Genomic DNA, 18,334 nt, shown 5'->3' with positions numbered 1-18,334 from the left:
AGCCGCTCCGTCATGAGCCACAGTTGAGCTGTGCTCATGACGGAACGGTTCCGTCATGACTCCGCCCATTTGCGTTGTCCCCCCGCACAGGCGGGGAAACAGCGCCGCGCAGGCGGAGCGGCCGCCAACAGGATTGTCATGACGGAACCGTTCCGTCATGAGCACACGGCAACCGTGGCTCATGACGGAACGGTTCCGTCATGAGCGGGGAAGGGGTTAAAATTCATGCAACACAATGCCACCTTGCAGCGCCAAAACGCATCAGGAATTGTTATACCTTTATATAGCGCATTGTAGTCTTTACTTAACACTGCCATAGCATAGAAATAATTGTTCTTGCATTTTGGCAGATACATAGCAACTTACCGATGGAAGATCATTGATAGAGTAACGTATAGTCTTCCATAGACGTTATCCAAAATCTTTATTTATCAATGTGAGATCTAGAATAACATCAAGAGCCTTCAAAACTCTTTTTTTTAATTTTTCGCGGATCTGCCCGTCTAGCCCTCAGTCGGCCGGTCGAGCCAGTCTGCCACACCGGCCAGCCTAGCCTCCCGTCCCGGCCAACTCGCTCGGCGTTCTAGCCCAGGGGGTACTAGGCATGGCTTATCTTTTCAGCCTCCCCGCTCTGTCCAGCTCTGCCCTCCCTCCAGCAGCCAACCAGCCCAGCCGAACTGCGGGGAACCAATCCGCAGTCAGCCATTAGCCGGTCAGCCTTGCGCTGGTCGGACCTAGGAGGGGTTTGCCAGACAGGGGGTCGACTTAGCCTTCCAGCCATGCCGTTCGGGCCCGCCGTTCCACCGAGGTCGTCAGCCTGGCCGTGAGTCCCGGCTGACCTGCACAGCAGTCCAGCCAAACCCACCGACCTACGTAAAAAATCACCATCCAGCCAGTCTGCCAGTCAGCACACTTCACAGTGAGCCGCCCAGCAGTCCAACAATACAGCTACTAAAAAACGTTGACGTTACCGTCATCTTTCTCTTTACGCTCAGGAGTTTTCTTTACGCTCAGGAGTTTCATTGCCACACAAAGTGCCATGATTACATCCCGGCTGACCAATCTCCCCCTAGTGACCACCAAGTGTACTACACTTGATCTTAGCCAAAAGGCTGCCTGATAGTATTATAAATATCTCTGATGAAAAGTAGAGTGACTTTACAGATATTATTCAGAGTGTTAAATGTAATGCTTCCTTACCAAAATGTATATATACATAAGAAGGTTTCTGATTCTCAGTGCCAAATACGACTATTTTACCTGTCACAATGAAACGGAAATGATTGTGGCTTCGTAGAGGTTTCTGGGTATGCAAATTACCAAAGAGAGCTTGTTGCTTTCAGGCAGACTTCCCTCTAGTAACAGAGGATGGTACTGCCCTAAAGCTTACTTGACAGGTACTCCCCTTCCCTCCCGCTCGCTCTCTTACTCTCTCTCTCTCTCTCTCTCTATCTCTCGCACGCACCCACATAAAACAAGCATTGGCATAGCCAATAGGTCTCGCCTTTGGAAACTTTTAAGTGTTTTGCTAGAGCTATTGGCTATCTTTCCCCATTGTCACTTTGATGTGCACAGCACATGCTTTAGGCTTTCAAGGTATATGTCAAGTACTACTTATGATTCATTTCCTATGCCAACTAGGGGCATGTGAAAGACAGCAGGCTTTCTGTTCTTTTCTATATTTTTTAATCTGTAAGCGCCATGTTCAAATTAAGGGGCACAACTTGGAAAAACAGCAGGAAAGAAATACACAGATTGGAAATGTAATAGGTTGTACATTTGCTTGAGTTAGCGCTATTGTAATTGTATTGTAATTACATTTATATAGCGCTTACTATCCCTGACGAGGCGTCAAAACCCTTTTTCGGCGAGCAGCACGCTACTCCGGGACCCATAGAGGATTAGTGTTGAATTAGTATAGTGAAATATGAAAGTAATTTTAAGTGATGGATAGGTTAGTCAGCTATTTGGATTCGGAAGGATAGCAGAAGGATAGAAGAGGAAAAAAGGTTTGTATTTCTATACCGCTTCTAACCCCTGATGGGGTGTTGAAGCGTTTTTTTTGGCATGTAGCACGCTTCTCTGAAAACCCATAAAGGATTAGTGATGAATTAGTATGGTGAAATATGAAAGTAATTTGAGTGGTGGATATTAGTCAGTTATTTGGAGTGAGAAGGATAGCGGAGGGATGGAAGGGGAAAGAAAGTTTTACATTCATATAGCTCCTGTTACCCCTGATGGGTGTTCAAGCGCTTCTCTGGCGAGTAGCACGCTACTCCGGAACCCATAAAGGATTAGTGTTGAAAATTAGTTTAGTGAAATAAGAAATATTTTGGGTGGTGGACATGTTATTCAGATAGAGAAGGGTAGGCGTTGGGATAGAAGAGGGAACGAGGTTTGTATTTATATAGCGCTTGCCACCCCTGATGGGGTTTTGAAGCGCTTTTTTGGCAAGTAGCACGCTCCTCTGGAACCCATAAGGATAAGTGTTGAATTAGTATGGTGAAACATGAAAGTAATTTGAGTGGTGGATATGTTAGTCAGTTATTTGGATTGAGAAGGGTTGGTGAGGGGTAGAAAGGGAAAAAAGGTTTGCATTTATATAGCTCTTGTAACCCTGATGGAGTGTTGAAACACTTTATTGGCGAGTATCACGCTACTCTGGAATCCATAAAGGATTAGTGGTGAATTAGTATAGTGGAATATGGGATTTGGGAAGTGAAAATGTTAGTCTGTTATTTTGATTGAAAAGGATAGCGCAGTGATAGAAGAGTGAAGGATTTTGAAATAAAAAATCTCTTTTTTTTAGGTCATAGCAGTAGGAGGAGGCTTTTGGATGAGCAAAAAGGGGTTTGGAGGGGAAGAGTCAGAGGGAAGAGTTTAGAAGGGTTTGTTTTGGGGCGATCAGTATAGTAAAAGAGGCAAGGAGGAGTAGAGTAGGGGAGAGTCTGGAAAGGGTATTTTAGGGATCTTGGTAGTGGTATGGGGTTTGGGATACATGAGAGAGTGGATGTAGAGGATATATTGATAGATGTATAGGGTGAGAAATAAGGGAGTGGATTGGAAAGAGTAGTAGAAAGAAGTTTGAGATGAGTCAGAAAGTTGAGCTGGAAGATATATTGAGTGAGGTATAGGCTGAGAAATAGGGTAGTGCATTGGAAATGCTAAATTTGAAGAAAGTGATAGATATATAGACCCATAAGTACATTAAAAGTATATAGATGCATAAAAGAGGTAAATTTATATAGATTAAGGATATTGATAGAGGTACAGGATGAGAAATAGGGTAGTGCATTGGCTATACTTTTTCAGGAGAAAAGTAGCAAACACACAGATCCAAGTACATGGAAGGTACATAGATGCACAATGGTAGCAAGTACATGTAGACCAAGGAGGCATCAGATAAGCTCCGGTTTTCAAGTGTTATTGTACTTTTAATACATTTTTTAACAACATAATTATTCTACATGTTTATACAAAACAATACACAAAGATAGGTAGATATCTACAGTGAAAATAAATGCTTATATATCGAGGGACATGCAGTAAATTTCTGTTTGCGTATGGTGCTTATGTGGGGAAGAGCCAATCCGTGAGTAGTTTTCTGAAGATAAGGTGGTTGTCGGTGGATCTTATGTTGGGGGTAAAGAGTTCCGTATTTTGGCTGCTTGAACAGAGAAGGATGTGCCACCCATGGTTTTTTTCCTGTATCTTGGGATCTTGAGGCGAGGTGCCCCTTTAGAGCGGAGGTTCCTTTGTTGAATGTGTTTGGTGATTTTATTCCTGATGAAGAGCTGGTCCATTCCATGTATTACTTCGTGATAACTTTTTATTAACATTTTCTATTGTAATACAATGATGCATCATTTCTCATTTTCACTTTAGCATACAATATAGTGTAAGACCATAGTTTCATTGCAGCAGTTTGTTAGGTTCGACAGTACATTTTCAGGGTTTTTCTTTTGCACCCTCTACTTTATGTATGTCTAGATCCATCGTTTCATGTAACATTTTAATCTGAATAGCTAGTTAGTCACTTCCCTCGGACTGCGATTCCTCTTGTGGGGGTTCGCAGATATTGCCCCGGTATCTATTCCATCCTCCCCATACCCGGGTCCACTTTTTAGGGCATCTCCTATGCATATATACAGATTTTTCTGTTATCATTACAACATCCATGTCCTGGTACCATCGTCTAAGGGTCGGGGTCAATCTGGAGCCCCAGAGCTGCGCTATATTTCTTTTCGCTATTACCATGCCCAATGTTACCCAATCCTGCGCCGCTTGATTAAGATCTGTGGGCTCCGAAATATTAAGCAGACACCTTTTAGGTTCTGGTTGAACCATCACCCCCGTCACCTGTGATACCGTATGCATGATCACTTCCCAGTATGCCGTAATTTCTGTGCAGTGCCAGATTGTATGCCAAAACGTGCCCGGTGCACCGCACTGTCGCAGGCAAAGTGGGGTATCCGTCTTGCCCAATTTGTGCAGTAGTGTTCTTGTATAGTAGGTGCGGTGTAGCACCTTCAATTGTATTAGTTTTAGTCTAGAAGGGATCGCCACCTCTTTAGGGGATGCTATTGCTTCTTGACAATCCGCTTCGTCTAATTCTCCTATGTCATCCTCCCATCTTGTTTTAAGGGCTGCTGTGGGATCTGGCTGCCTGTTTATTATTTTCTTATATGTTAGGGAGATGGCTTTTTTTGTCATGTGGTTTGTGAGTAACCGGTCTTCCAGGAGCGAAGACTCCGGTAGTTGTGTGCCTGGCAGGATCAGTGCCGTGAGTGCATGCTTGATCTGCAGATATGTAAAGGCGTCCGTCGTCGCCAGGCCATAAGTGTTTTGCAGTTTTGTGAATGGGATAACCTCGCCCTTTTTCCACAGGTCACCCACCTTTGAAATGCCTATTAGGTCCCATTGCCGGAATCCTTTGGTAATACGCAACTTGCCCAACTTTTGCGTGTCGTATAGTGGTGTTGCCTGTGTCGTGACCCCTTCCCACCCTAGTGCTCGTTGCGCCTCATGCCATATCTTAACCGTATGTGCTGTTGGTTCTGTCACGGCCATTGTTCTGGTATTATTGTAGAGCGCCCTCATCATCCCGTCTACTCCCAAGAGATGTCTATCCATGCGATAGGCCGGTTCATCTTGCGTTGAGTGTAGCCATTGATTCAGCACCGCAAGCTGGGATGCCCAGTGGAATGTTTTTATATTAGGAAGGGCGATACCTCCATCGTACCAGCTCTTTACCAGTTTATGCATGGCTATACGAGTTAATCTGCCATCCCACAGCAACGTATTTACTTCGGTGTTGATCGCTATGAAATAGGCCGGGGGGACCGGGAATGGTGTGTTTTGCAAGGCATAGAGGAATCTGGGGAGCGCCATCATCTTAAAGAGGGCTGCCCTACCCAGCAATGTGAGTGGTAGGGATCGACAGTGGCTAACATCTCGGCGAAAGCGTGCCAGGGGTTGCATGAGGTTTTCTTCAGTAAAAAGTGTGTCCTGATATGTTATAAAGCTACCAAGATATTTAAACCCCTTGTTAGCTATTTGTGCGTCACAGTTTGATGGGAGTCGTGGGGGGACCATGCAGTATAAAAATAAGTAACTTCGCCCAGTTTATTGTGTAGCCCGACACCAGTCCGCATGCCGCACAAATGTCTAAGAGGCAGTTGAGTGAGCTTGCGGGTGAAGCCAAATATAACAACACATCATCCGCATAGAGCGATCTTCCCATCCCATAGCCCATTTGAGTCCACAGATTACTGTGTCCTGTCGTATCCATGCCCATGTATTGCTTTGTGGGTGATACAAAGCAGCTTGAAAGTGGATCTTCTGGCAACCGGTAACCAATGCAGGGCTATCAAGGCAGGTGAGATGTGATCTCGAGGTTTGATATGCAAGAGTAGTCTGGCAGCCGAGTTTTGAATCCGTAGTAGTATTTTCATGGTTGTTAAAGGTGATCCGTGGTAGAGGCTGCTGGCGTAATCGAGTTTGGACAGAACGAGCGAGATGGACCTTGTGTGAAAATCCCAAATGAGGGAAAATTCCTCACAGCGTTTTTATAGCGACAAAGCTTGATCTTGCTAGTTTGTCCACTTGGCCATTCAATGATAGCTTGGAGTCCATGGTAATTCCGAGGTTTCTTACTTCCTTACATACTTTAGGCGGTGATCCCAGTTCATCAGGCCAGGCGACAAGCGGGTCATAATGTTTCCAATCGCCACACATGAGTATTTCCATTTTGGAAGCTTTCAATTTGAGATGGCTCCAAGTCATCCACTAATCCATGGCTCTGAGACAACTGAAAATTGGGGATTTTCCAATGTCTTTGGGGCATTCCAGCTGAAGGAGTATTGCGTGTCATCTGCATAGTTATAGCACATGAGGTGAAATTGATTGATCAGTACCGGTAATGACTTCATGTAGTTGTTGAAAAGCATGGGCGAGATGATCGAGCCTTGAGGGACCCCTGCTTTTGTCTAGTACGGTTTGGATGAGAAAGGTGGGATATGGATGACATTAGTTCTGTTTCGAAGGTAGGACGCGATCCAGTCTAGAGGAGATCCCTCTATGCCGGCTTCATACAGTCTTTGTTTCAGATTGTCATGGTCAACCATGTCGAAGGCAGCTGAGAAGTCCAAAAGGAGTAGCGCAGCAACCCCGTTGCGGTCTACTGTATTCTTCAGGTCATCCCAGATTGCAAGGAGGGCAGATTCAGGGTCTCTTCCCGGACGGAATCCTGTTTGGAAGTCTGAAAGTTTGTCATTCTCTGCAATGAATTTTGACATCTGGGCAGACGCTGCTCTTTCTATCAGTTTGCCCAGGAAAGGTCCATTCGAAAATGGTCTGCAGTTGTCAGGGTTCAGCGGGTCCAAATTTGTTTTCTTCAGTGAAAGGCATATGTGTGACTTTTTGAGTTCTTCTGGAAATATTCCGGTAGTTAAGGAATCGTTGATGATTCTTCTTACTGGAGTGGCAGCAGAGGTTGTTAAAAGAATTGTCTTGAAAGTTTGTGGTGGACACGGGTCAGAAGGGCTGCCGACAGGCCTGCTTGCTTTGAGCAGGTCCATAAATTCATCATGTGAGATATGTTGGAAGGAACGGAGAAGCTGGGTTACAGTATTCTTGGATTGTTGTTTTGTACACGAGTTAGTGCTGGCGCTTTGTTTCTGTTTTAAGTATGAGTCCGATGTGTCTTCTATGTCCGTGTAATGATTTGCCAGTTTGTCTGGGAAATCTTGAGTAACAGGGTGAGTTCCTTCTAGGAAATTTGGTTTGCAAAATTCATTGAGTATTTTGTAGAATTCTTTATTTGCACATTTAGCATTCTGAATTCTGTCTGAATAGTACTTTTATTAGCTTTTTTAATAGCTGTCTTGTATAAACTGTTAATTTTCAGTAGGTCTGTCTTGTTAGGCGTTTGTTTTGAGCCAGGTACGTTGCCGCTTTCTAATTTGTTGTTTTATGTCTTTTATCTCTATGTTTCTCCAAGGTGCTTTTTTCTTTTGTTCTTTTGTGTGGTTTTGAGTGGTATCAGGATGTCAAAAGCTTCCTGAGCCACTCATCGTTTTTTAACAGAATTTATTGTTCCCAGATTTGTACTGGATGTTAGTTGTGTTTCAAAGTGTTCCAAATTGAGTTTGTTCCACGGCCGATAGGTGGATGTATGTAAGGTTGTTTTAGGAGAGTCTCTTAGTGTTGTTTTATGTTGGAAAGCAAGCAAGTGGTGGTCTGACCATGTGACGAAGTTATAGTTTTAATGGTAACTAGTTCAGTATTAGCCAAAATGACGTCTAGGATATGTCCAGTGATGTGTGTGGGTTTGTGGACCATCTGATGCAGGTTCAGTGTGTCTAGGCCAGTGATTATTGTTTTTGGATGGGTCATATTGGGTTTGTCAAACCAAATGTTGAGGTCACCCAGAACGCAGAGGTTGGACTGTATTGTTATCAGGTTTGAAACTGTGTCTAGAAGTGCGTCTGGGAATGTCGCCCGCTAGGTGGAGGTCTGTAAAGGAGCAGGAAGTGACAGGAGGAAGATGGTGTAAGATTGCATCTAGTGAGAAGAGCCTCACAATTCTTTATGGTGACATCATCAACTTTAGTAAAATGTAATGTTTGACTGAAAACAACAGCTAGACCACCACCTCCTTTATTGCCTATATGATTTTGGGTGATCGTTTGATAGCTTAGAGGATGTTTGGGTAGTGTAAAAATCGTGCTGGAGGTAGTGTTTTAGAGTTTATGAAAATACAGTGGTGTTTGGGTAGTGTAAGGGGTCATGCTGGGAGCAGTGTTTTAGGGTTTAGGGTAGTGCAGTGATGTTTGTGTAGTGTAGGGGTTCGACTTCAGAGTAGTGTTTTAATGGTTACGGTACTGCAGTGGTGTTTGTGTACTGTAGGGGGTCGAGCTGGGGATAGTGTTTTAGGATTTAGGGTACTGCAGTGGTGTTTGCGTAGTGTAGGGGGTCCTGCTAGGGGCAGTGTTTTAGGGTTTACGACAATGCAGTGGTGTTTCGGTAGTGTAGGGGGTTGTACTGGGGGTAGTATTTTAGGGTTTAGGGTAGTGCAGTTGTGTTTGAGTAGGGGGTCGTGCTGGGGGTAGATTTACGGTTTAGGGTAGTGCAGTGGTGTTTGGGAGGGTAGGGGATCGGGCTGGGGGTAGTGTTTTAGAGTTTACGACAGTGCAGTGGTGTTTGGGTAGTCTTTGGGTAGTGTTGGGCACCGTACCGACAGATTGACTCACAGAGCTCCGAGCCGATGGACGGACTTCTAAAGGCATAGCCGCGACCTGGTGATATGAAGAGAGGCAGCTTGAAAGGCATATCTCACACAGACACAGATGCCAGTGTTGCCTCGCAGTGGTAAAACTACGAACCCAATGGCTTCCACACGGAGAGATGCGAGCTGACGGAGTAAATCACAAAATGGCTGCCAACACATCCTGGTTTCAACCATTCACAGCCAATAAGCCGCAAGCTGGTGCTTGTAACCCCTCAGCCAATCACATGTCAGAATTCTCAAATATCTATATCTGTAAAATTTGATATTTCTCAAAAATGACTGAACGGATTTACACCATTTAAACAAAAGCGTGCTTTCTGGACCATCATCTTTCTCCCTGCCAAATTTGGCGTAATTCCGTTCAGCAGTTTCACCTGTAGTCTTCTATAAAGTTTCGTATGGAAATTGCATGGAGAAAACACGTTTTAGGACGCTCTTTTTTCTCAGCCCCTCCTACACCATTCACCCCCAAACTTTCAATATAAGAGCTAATCAAAAAAAGAGAAACTTTTTGGATAATTTCATAAAGATTCCTCAAATGACGCCAAAATTACAAGCACATAGAAGGCTCCAGAAGGGGGGCCGCACAACCCCCCTCCCAACATGAGTCGAGCCCCGGGGCTGCGCGGACCCCAGCGCACCCCTGGAACCCCTGCTAGTATTTTTTAAGAAATACCCCCGGAATCTAGCCCACACAAGGGCCTCATTAAAATTAAACGCGAGAACCCACGATCCCAGCGTGAAGTTTTGCTGATTTTTTTTTTTTAAAGGATTTTTATGGGCCTGGGGGTCCTTATGGGACCCTCTGAGCAGTCCTAGGGGGTCAGGGTTTTTATACCCTGCCCCCTTCTCTTGTTTTATACCTTTGTTTCTCCATTTTCAGGTGACTCGCTTCTACCGAGCCACAAGATGGCTGCCAACACTTCCTGGTTTGGAGTACTAGCAGCCAATCATAGTGAATCTCGCGCACGCGACTTATGCTCAGCCCAGATATCGAAACTTTTATTTTTTGAATTTCTCAGCAACTACTGAACGGATTTACACCATTTTTAAAAAGTTTGCTGTGGGGGACTCTGTGAAGGAGGTGCGGAGACCAGTGGGTCCAGGTCAAAAGAGCCTTATATTAGTGATAGTGAAGGCATCTGTTGGACACTGTGGGGGTGCAGCGAGCCAGAATACAACTGCGCCACGTCTGGGTAATGGCGACATCTCATGTGCAATGGCGGCGGTACCCTACGGCCGTAACCAGCAAGAGCTAAAGGAATGCAATTGGAGGCATAATATCCTCTTTTAAATATCAGTGTGACGCCCAGGACATACACCATAAGCCAAGTACGGCGGTTTGTTACGCCGTTCCCGCTTACCAGGGATCCAGCCGCAGAGAACGTCGCTTCCTGGAATCTCTCATCCAATCTTCGGTCACGCCCCTTTCACTTCCCTGAAGGTTGTGTTGTCCCATCGATGCTCGTGAATTCAGCGTCGCCTCCGTAATTCCCGCTTTGACTCCGGAAGTCTTTCAAAGAAATCCCTGTAAGGAAGAAAAAACAGAATTAAGGTATTTTCCGACACTCGTGTCCTGCAGATGCCGATTCTACAATTAAAAAGGTACTCTTATATTTCAATAACCACGTCTTGCAGAGCTTGATTGTGCAATATACAGAACTTTTAAGCTACACTAAACAAACTAGAACTTGAGCTCTGACCTTGGACTTTATAACTTTGCGAACTTTGACAAATCTTGTTGCGGATCAACAATCTAAGTTAAAGACAGTAATATTTATATTCAGTGAGTTACTTATTAATTAAAAGGGATCATTTGAGTAATTTGAGTAGTACGCGGCACTGTCACCACGCCAACACAGGCTCTCAGCTGCTGCCGGGTGAGGACTTGCGTCATGGGTCCCTCTCTCTCAGCGAGCAGCCCCTGGGTCCCTCGCTTTGCTTCCTGGTAACTCTGCGCAGAGACAAGCAGCAGCGGCGGCTGGACTCCGGGATACAACTGAGTAACTCACCTGGGGAAAACGCTGCTCCTTTGCCGTCCACTGCCAGTAGAGTCAGCTGGGCAGCCCTGTAGTCCTGGCTTCGGCTGGGAGTGGAGATCGCCGACCGGGACCACATATCCCAGCACCCTTAGCGGCAGGAAACGCCACCCACGCCACGATCACTCCAGCAAAGCGCCAGGAGGTGCCTAAAAACAATGCAGGGCTCCCGCAGCGCGGGACGCGCGCGGGCGTACCCGGGTCCGTTTTGGCCCGTCTGAGACTGGATTGGGCTACCCCCTAACGTCTGAACATTGACATCTGTGGGGTAAGCCCAATTAGTTGTGTTAAACCCAGTTTAGATGGTGTGGGCTTCAGCAGCTGTTAAATAGACTGTTCTCTTGTATATACTTCTTCCTGGCCTTTAATTACTGTGTTTCTCTGCTTTTGTAAGTTGAGAGCTACAGATAAAATTATGAGTAATGGCAAGGGCCCTGCTGCCACATTAGACGCCTTTATTATAAGAGCAGAATCACTATTGAATCACGAAATTCAACTAGAAGAAAGGCGCTTATCTCTTGACCCTACTAATCCCTCTGTACATAGGTTACTGCTTTCGCCTAAACCTACAGACAACACGCAAACAATCCAGCTGAGCCCTGTGATAACGGTCCATAATGACTCACGACTGTCAATTACTCCTATAATTTCCCCACAAGTATCGTTAGAAGCGAAGAGTAGCTCATCTAGTCCTGGTATAACATCAAGGTGCCGATCACGATCCGGTAAAAACCGGGTACGAACCGTCGGACGGAGCATAATCTCCGCCCGACGCGTACCCGGTCGTCAATTTTTACAAACAAGGAATTACGATTCGCACGGGTACACCATTACCGTACGAATCGTAAAAAAGCCCGACCGAACAAAAAAACACCTACCAATGCGATCCGGGAAAGCGGCGACCTGACGTCGGGACGCTCGCAGCCAGCCATTCACGACCCAGGAATCACGATTCGCACCGACGTCACCCCGCACGGTGAATATTTTGCGGCAGCCAAAAACTGCCGGGAAATCAGGACGACGCGAACAAGGACCACCAGTACGCGACGGACAGACGACGACGCGAACAAGGAGGACCAGTACGTGACGGACACACAGGACGACGCGACCAAGGAGGACCCGTACGCGATAGGACGACGCGATCAAGGAGGACCCGTACGCGACAGGACGACGCGATCAAGGAGTACCAGTACGCGACGGACAGACATGGACCCGAACCTACGAGTCATCCCTGCCCTCATAGCAGTACACCTCCTCTACAGGTTACGACGCAGACGCCGCAGAAGGTCAGAATAACTAAGGGAGGGGGGAAAGTGGGGTGGGGTAGGGGTGCCACGACCAGGGCAGGCCACAAAACAACCACATAAGTCACACACCACACATGGCCTGGACATACCTGACTCCCATGCCCTGGTCACCACGAGGGGGTGGGGGCGTGTCCTGATAAGCCAGCGACCGCCACAACGGAAGTCCGTCACCACGCGAACCGGCAACACAACCAGACAGGTACGTCCCGTACCCACGCCTGAAGAGCGTGGGTACGAGTCGTACCACGCCCACACACACGTCACCCCAACAATGGCGGGACGGATCGTACCCACGTGGCAAAGGCCTGGGTACGGCCCGCACAAGCATCACATAGCGTGGGGACGGATATGTACGGACCCTACCCCCACCCTGTATGCATGGAGCGTACCCCCACCCCAACAGTGTAAGTACGACCCGTACCCCCACCCGCGTATGCAAGGAGCGTACCCCCCACCCCAACCGTGTATGTACGGCCCGTACCCGCACCCGCGTATGTATGGAGCGTACCTCCACCCCAACCATGTATGTACGACCCGTACCCCCACCCGCGGACTCACGGACCGTACCCCCACCCCAACAGTGTAAGTACGACCCGTACCCTCACCCGCGTATGCAAGGAGCGTACCCCCCACCCCAACAGTGTAAGTACGACCCGTACCCCCACCCGCGTATGCAAGGAGCATACCCCCCACCCCAACAGTGTAAGTACGACCCGTACCCCCACCCGCGGACTCACGGACCGTACCCCCACCCCAACAGTGTAAGTACGACCCGTACCCTCACCCGCGTATGCAAGGAGCGTACCCCCCACCCCAACAGTGTAAGTACGACCCGTACCCCCACCCGCGTATGCAAGGAGCGTACCCCCCACCCCAACAGTGTAAGTACGACCCGTACCCCCACCCGCGGACTCACGGACCGTACCCCCACCCCAACAGTGTAAGTACGACCCGTACCCTCACCCGCGTATGCAAGGAGCGTACCCCCCACCCCAACAGTGTAAATATGACCCCTACCCCCACCCGCGTATGCAAGGAGCGTACCCCCCACCCCAACAGTGTAAGTACGACCCGTACCCCCAACCGCGGACTCACGCACCGTACCCCCACCACACCAGTGTAACTAGACCCGTACCCTCACCTCGAATGCATGGAGCGCACCCACACCGTGTATGTTCCAAGCGTACATATCCAGAAATAGGAGGTGTGTGTGCAGAGTCCACCCAGCAGTGCCCTGAGACAGGAGGGGTGTGTGCAGAGTCCTCCCAGCAGTGCCCTGAGACAGGAGGGGTGGGGCCCTATCACTCACAGCAGTGCCCTGAGACAGGAGGGGTGGGGGCCTATCACTAACAGCAGTGCCCTGAGACAGGAGGGGTGGGTGCCGAGTCCTCCCAGCAGTGCCCTGAGACAGGAGGGGTGTGTGCAGAGTCCTCCCAGCAGTGCCCTGAGACAGGAGGGGGTTGGGGCCCTATCACTCACAGCAGTGCCCTGAGACAGGAGGGGTGGGGGCCTATCACTAACAGCAGTGCCCTGAGACAGGAGGGGTGGGTGCAGAGTCCTCCCAGCAGTGCCCTGAGACAGGAGGGGTGTGTGCAGAGTCCTCCCAGCAGTGCCCTGAGACAGGAGGGGTGGGGGCCTATCACTAACAGCAGTGCCCTGAGACAGGAGGGGTGGGGGCCTATCACTAACAGCAGTGCCCAGAGACAGGAGGGGTGGGGGCCTATCACTAACAGCAGTGCCCTGAGACAGGAGGGGTGGGTGCAGAGTCCTCCCAGCAGTGCCCTGAGACAGGAGGGGTGGGGGCCTATCACTAACAGCAGTGCCCAGAGACAGGAGGGGTGGGGGCCTATCACTAACAGCAGTGCCCTGAGACAGGAGGGGTGGGTGCAGAGTCCTCCCAGCAGTGCCCTGAGACAGGAGGGGTGGGTGTGGAGTCATCCCAGCAGTGCCCTGAGACAGGAGGGGTGGGTGCAGAGTCCTCCCAGCAGTGCCCAGAGACAGGAGGGGTGTAACACATGTGTGTGAGGCCGGAATTACCCACATCCATACTGCCTACAAGGGAACATGTCCCCATGAACTCATGTCAACAGACTCCACACACAAGTACAGTTATCACCAAGGATGCCAAGATTGTTGCAGGTGGAGACATGGCCATGCATGTATGGCCAAAGTAGAAGGGCTCCGTCACACACACAGCTCATGTAGACACTGCTCTGCGCTAAACATTGGGAACACCCTGCAGGGAAGAAATCTGGGTACACAGAGGAAGGAATACACCCTGGGACAATTGAACCATGCAGTAACTGCTGACATGACCTAAGGAAGTTAGCCAACACCTTGTGATGGCACACAGATCCCAGGGTCGCCCCAATGAGCAAAACACTACTACAAATCCCACACACCCAAAGCCTTAAACACCACCCAAAACCATGTAGCAGCCCCACCAACACCAATACCACCATAGCAGGAGTGTGAAAATGAAAACAAAATTAAGCTTTATTCAGCATGAGCACAATGTCCGTGGATCGCAGGCAGTTCAATTTTAACAAAGCCCATAGGGCAGTCAATGATTCCCAGCTGGATGGGGGACACAGTGGGATGTGTGTCCCCTACCTTGCCTGCACAGTCAAATGGCATCGTCTTCCATACTGGTGAGGGCATCAGGGGGGGGGGGAAGCAACAGGCACCGCAGGGACATCAGGGCAAAGGGGCGGCGTTGTGGGTGCAGGGATGGAGGACTCAACAACAGGGGGTGTGTCATGGCCAAAGGCGGAGGCCAGGATGGCACTACACACCTTAGCAAGGTCCTCCAGGGAGTCCCCTGCACCCGAAGTGACCTCAGGCCCCAAGGAGGGGGGGGGGGTCAGAGGGATGGGTTGCAGCGCCACCGGGGGAGGGTGGAGACAGGGGGGGAGACTCAACCACCCTGACCGAGGACTTCCTTGACCGCTTGCGTGGTGGTGGAACTGTGGGGCTCAGGGACAGAGCGGCCATGAAGGAGTCCTTGGGGGAGATGTGGCCAGGAGAGCTGAGGGGAGGGGATTTGGAGGGAGTGGATTGTGTGGAATGCGGACTCCCACTCTGGCTGCGTGTCACACGTTTGCCCCCCGACCCAGTGGGTGTGCCTACCTCACCCTGTGTGTGCGTGTCAGGAGGAGTGCGGTGGACCTTCCCTGCTGGTGTGGTGCCTGTGTCTGTTGTGGTGGGTGCATGCCGACGTCTGGGTGTACGTGGGACAGGCATGGAAGTGGGAAGTGTGGATGGGCAGGGGTAGGTGGGGGGAGGTCACGCTGCAGGAGACCCACTGCTGCAGTCAGTGTGGAGTCTATGGACCTCAGCAAGTTGCGTTGGTCAGCCTGCGAAGAATGAATGCCCTCCAAGAATGCCTCGATGTTGGTGAGGGTTTTCCCGTGGGCATGGAGGACATTAAGGATCGCAGCCTGACCAACCTGCAGTTGCCGCTGGATGTCCACAGACTCAGCATTGGCGGCAGCAGTGGAGACAGGGGCAGGGGGTGCGGTGCCTGGCAGGAAGGAGACATGTGGGGACCGGGCACGCTGGGAAGGGACACGAGCAAGTGGGAGGCGGCTGATGGGAACTGAGGGGGCGGTGCAAGGTGTTGTTCCGCTGTCAGCTGCTGGTGCAGCCACCGCCCACTCGGAGAACTCCTCCTCGGACCTGTCAGCTTCGTATTCTGACGTGCCAGTCGACAGGTCCTCAGCAGCACTATCCTCCACCTCTGTCCCACTCGATGTACCAGCCCCGATGTCACGGCTGGCACTGGTGCTCGGCCCCTCCGCCTTGCCTGTGTCCATGTCTCCCTCTGTGTCCCCCGACGATGCTGTGGGCAGGGTGGAGAGACATAAATTAATCAGACAGCTGTACACATCAGTCACATGAGTCCAATCGACATAGGTAACATTGCATAGCCTGAAAAGGAAGATCCCTAACATCTTCAAAACAAGGTACCGATGTAGGGCATGAAACACACAGTTGGTTGAGCCACCATGCCACTGAAATACCATGGAGAGCATGAGACAATAGCTAAAGACAGGAAACGGAGTCTGACATAGCACCCAGTCCCTGGGGACAATCCAGCACTGCATCTGCACCACACAGCGTTGGCGAAAATACCGATGACCAGGGACCATATCCATGAACTTGAGACACATGCTGCATAGGTAATGCTGCAAACATGCCCAACATAACTCGGTCACTGCACCTTGCGTGTGTGTCCAGTAACATCACACACTGGCCAGACCCAGCAAGTAGAAATCCGGATTTGACACATAGGCATTGCCCGCCCCAACAAACCCCTACACGAGGCAAATTGTTGAGACACAGGTGGCACCAACATCTCATAGTCTGGGTTATAAACACAGGGGCAGGCAAAAAGCAAGATTGGACGCCAAACAGCCAAGGTGCGCCTGTACAAATAATGAGGTACCAGTGCCCATCCTCAGATGAGTATAACAAGACACACAGGCACTGGCAACTGTGAGTATGAAGAAGGACAATCAGGTCAGGCTGCACAGTGGACACCTGTACATAATAGCACGTCTATATACATGGTGACAGGGGACAATGGCACAGAGCACAACCTACGCTGTAGACACTGAGAGTGTCCACGTTTATGATGACACATACAACACTGAGGAAAAGGTGCCCCAGGGGACAGTAGTGGGCACGCAACTACATGCTACTGAATGGTAATGACTGCTACACACGTCACCATCCCTGCACTATGCGTATCGCACACTCATGCACATCATGTCACAGGCCACTACATAGGACATGCGCGCTGTAAGGCATGACACATGAGAGACCAACTCCCATGTCTGGAGTCAGCATCAGTGCCAACTGACATGGAACCCACATGCAGTGAACTTGACAGTGCACAGGCAAGGTCCCACAACCTGTTACACACCACCCCCAGACATGATGCTACAGTCATTGTTCTCGTGGACAAAGCGCCAGCCTACATTACCTTGTGAAGGAGTGACTACACACAGACCAGGGAACACATTGCAAGGAGGGGAAGGGTGGCAGGGGCGCAGCGCTATACTGGGGCAAACAGGATCTGCACAGCACCTTTAAACCCTGCCAGTGAATTCATGCTACTGTGCCCTTACAAATGCCGGTGACACACAACAAACACACATGTACCTACCCCCTTCCGGCTGCTGCATCGCCTGTAAGCGCCTCCCCAGGTCTGGAAAGACCACCGGCAGCACACGCCTGTGGAGGTGGCCCAGACGGCGGCGGCCGCGGTTCTTGTGGCCCTCAGGTGAGTCCCCCAGCAGGAGCCGTGCAATCCTCCGCGTCCAGCACCGGATGTCCTGCCAGCGTTTCCTCACCTGGGGCAGGCTCCGCCTCTGACCATCCACACCCCTCACGGCACTGACGGCGGTCAGCCAGATCTGCTCCTTGGCAGTGGCGCCTACCTGTGAGGAGGAACAAGTGACACCACATCAATACACCAGCCACATGTCACAGAGAGACATATGGGTACAAATTAGCTGGTTACAACAAGGCATGTCATGCAGTCAACGCATTGCACCTTTGTCATAGGGACATCATCCCCTGGTGAGGGAAAAAGCAGTACGTGCCACAGTGGGTACACAGGTGGAATGATGGCAATGTCACAATCAATGATCAAGGCTCACACTGTGCATCACACCCACCCCTCCTGTCTCAGGGCACTGCTGTGAGTGATAGGCCCCCACCCCTCCTGTCTCAGGGCACTGCTGTGAGTGATAGGCCCCCACCCCTCCTGTCTCAGGGCACTGCTGTGAGTGATAGGCCCCCACCCCTCCTGTCTCAGGGCACTGCTGGGAGGAGTCTGCATCCACCCCTCCTGTCTCAGGGCACTGCTGTTAGTGATAGGCACACACCCCTCCTGTCTCAGGGCACTGCTGGGAGACATCAGCCCCCCCCCCCCTGGTACCTCCCCGACAGTACATGGCATGTGTGTCACACCAGGACACAATGCCTGAAGTCACAGTCACAACATAGGGACAGTCTGTGCCAGTGGCCTATGCACTCACCTGATACCCTGGTCGCCCATACAGCATGGAGTACTGTGGGAGGATCACATCCAGCAGAGCCATGTTCTCCTCCAGGGTGAATGGCTGTGTCCTCTCCACAGCCCTTGACATGGTTCCAGGGAATCAGTAGCAGCAGCTGGGTCGACGAAT

This window comes from Triturus cristatus, chromosome 4_2 (assembly GCF_964204655.1).
Source record: "Triturus cristatus chromosome 4_2, aTriCri1.1, whole genome shotgun sequence".
Taxonomy (NCBI): Eukaryota; Metazoa; Chordata; class Amphibia; order Caudata; family Salamandridae; genus Triturus; species Triturus cristatus.
Note: the sequence above shows the minus strand (reverse complement) of the source record.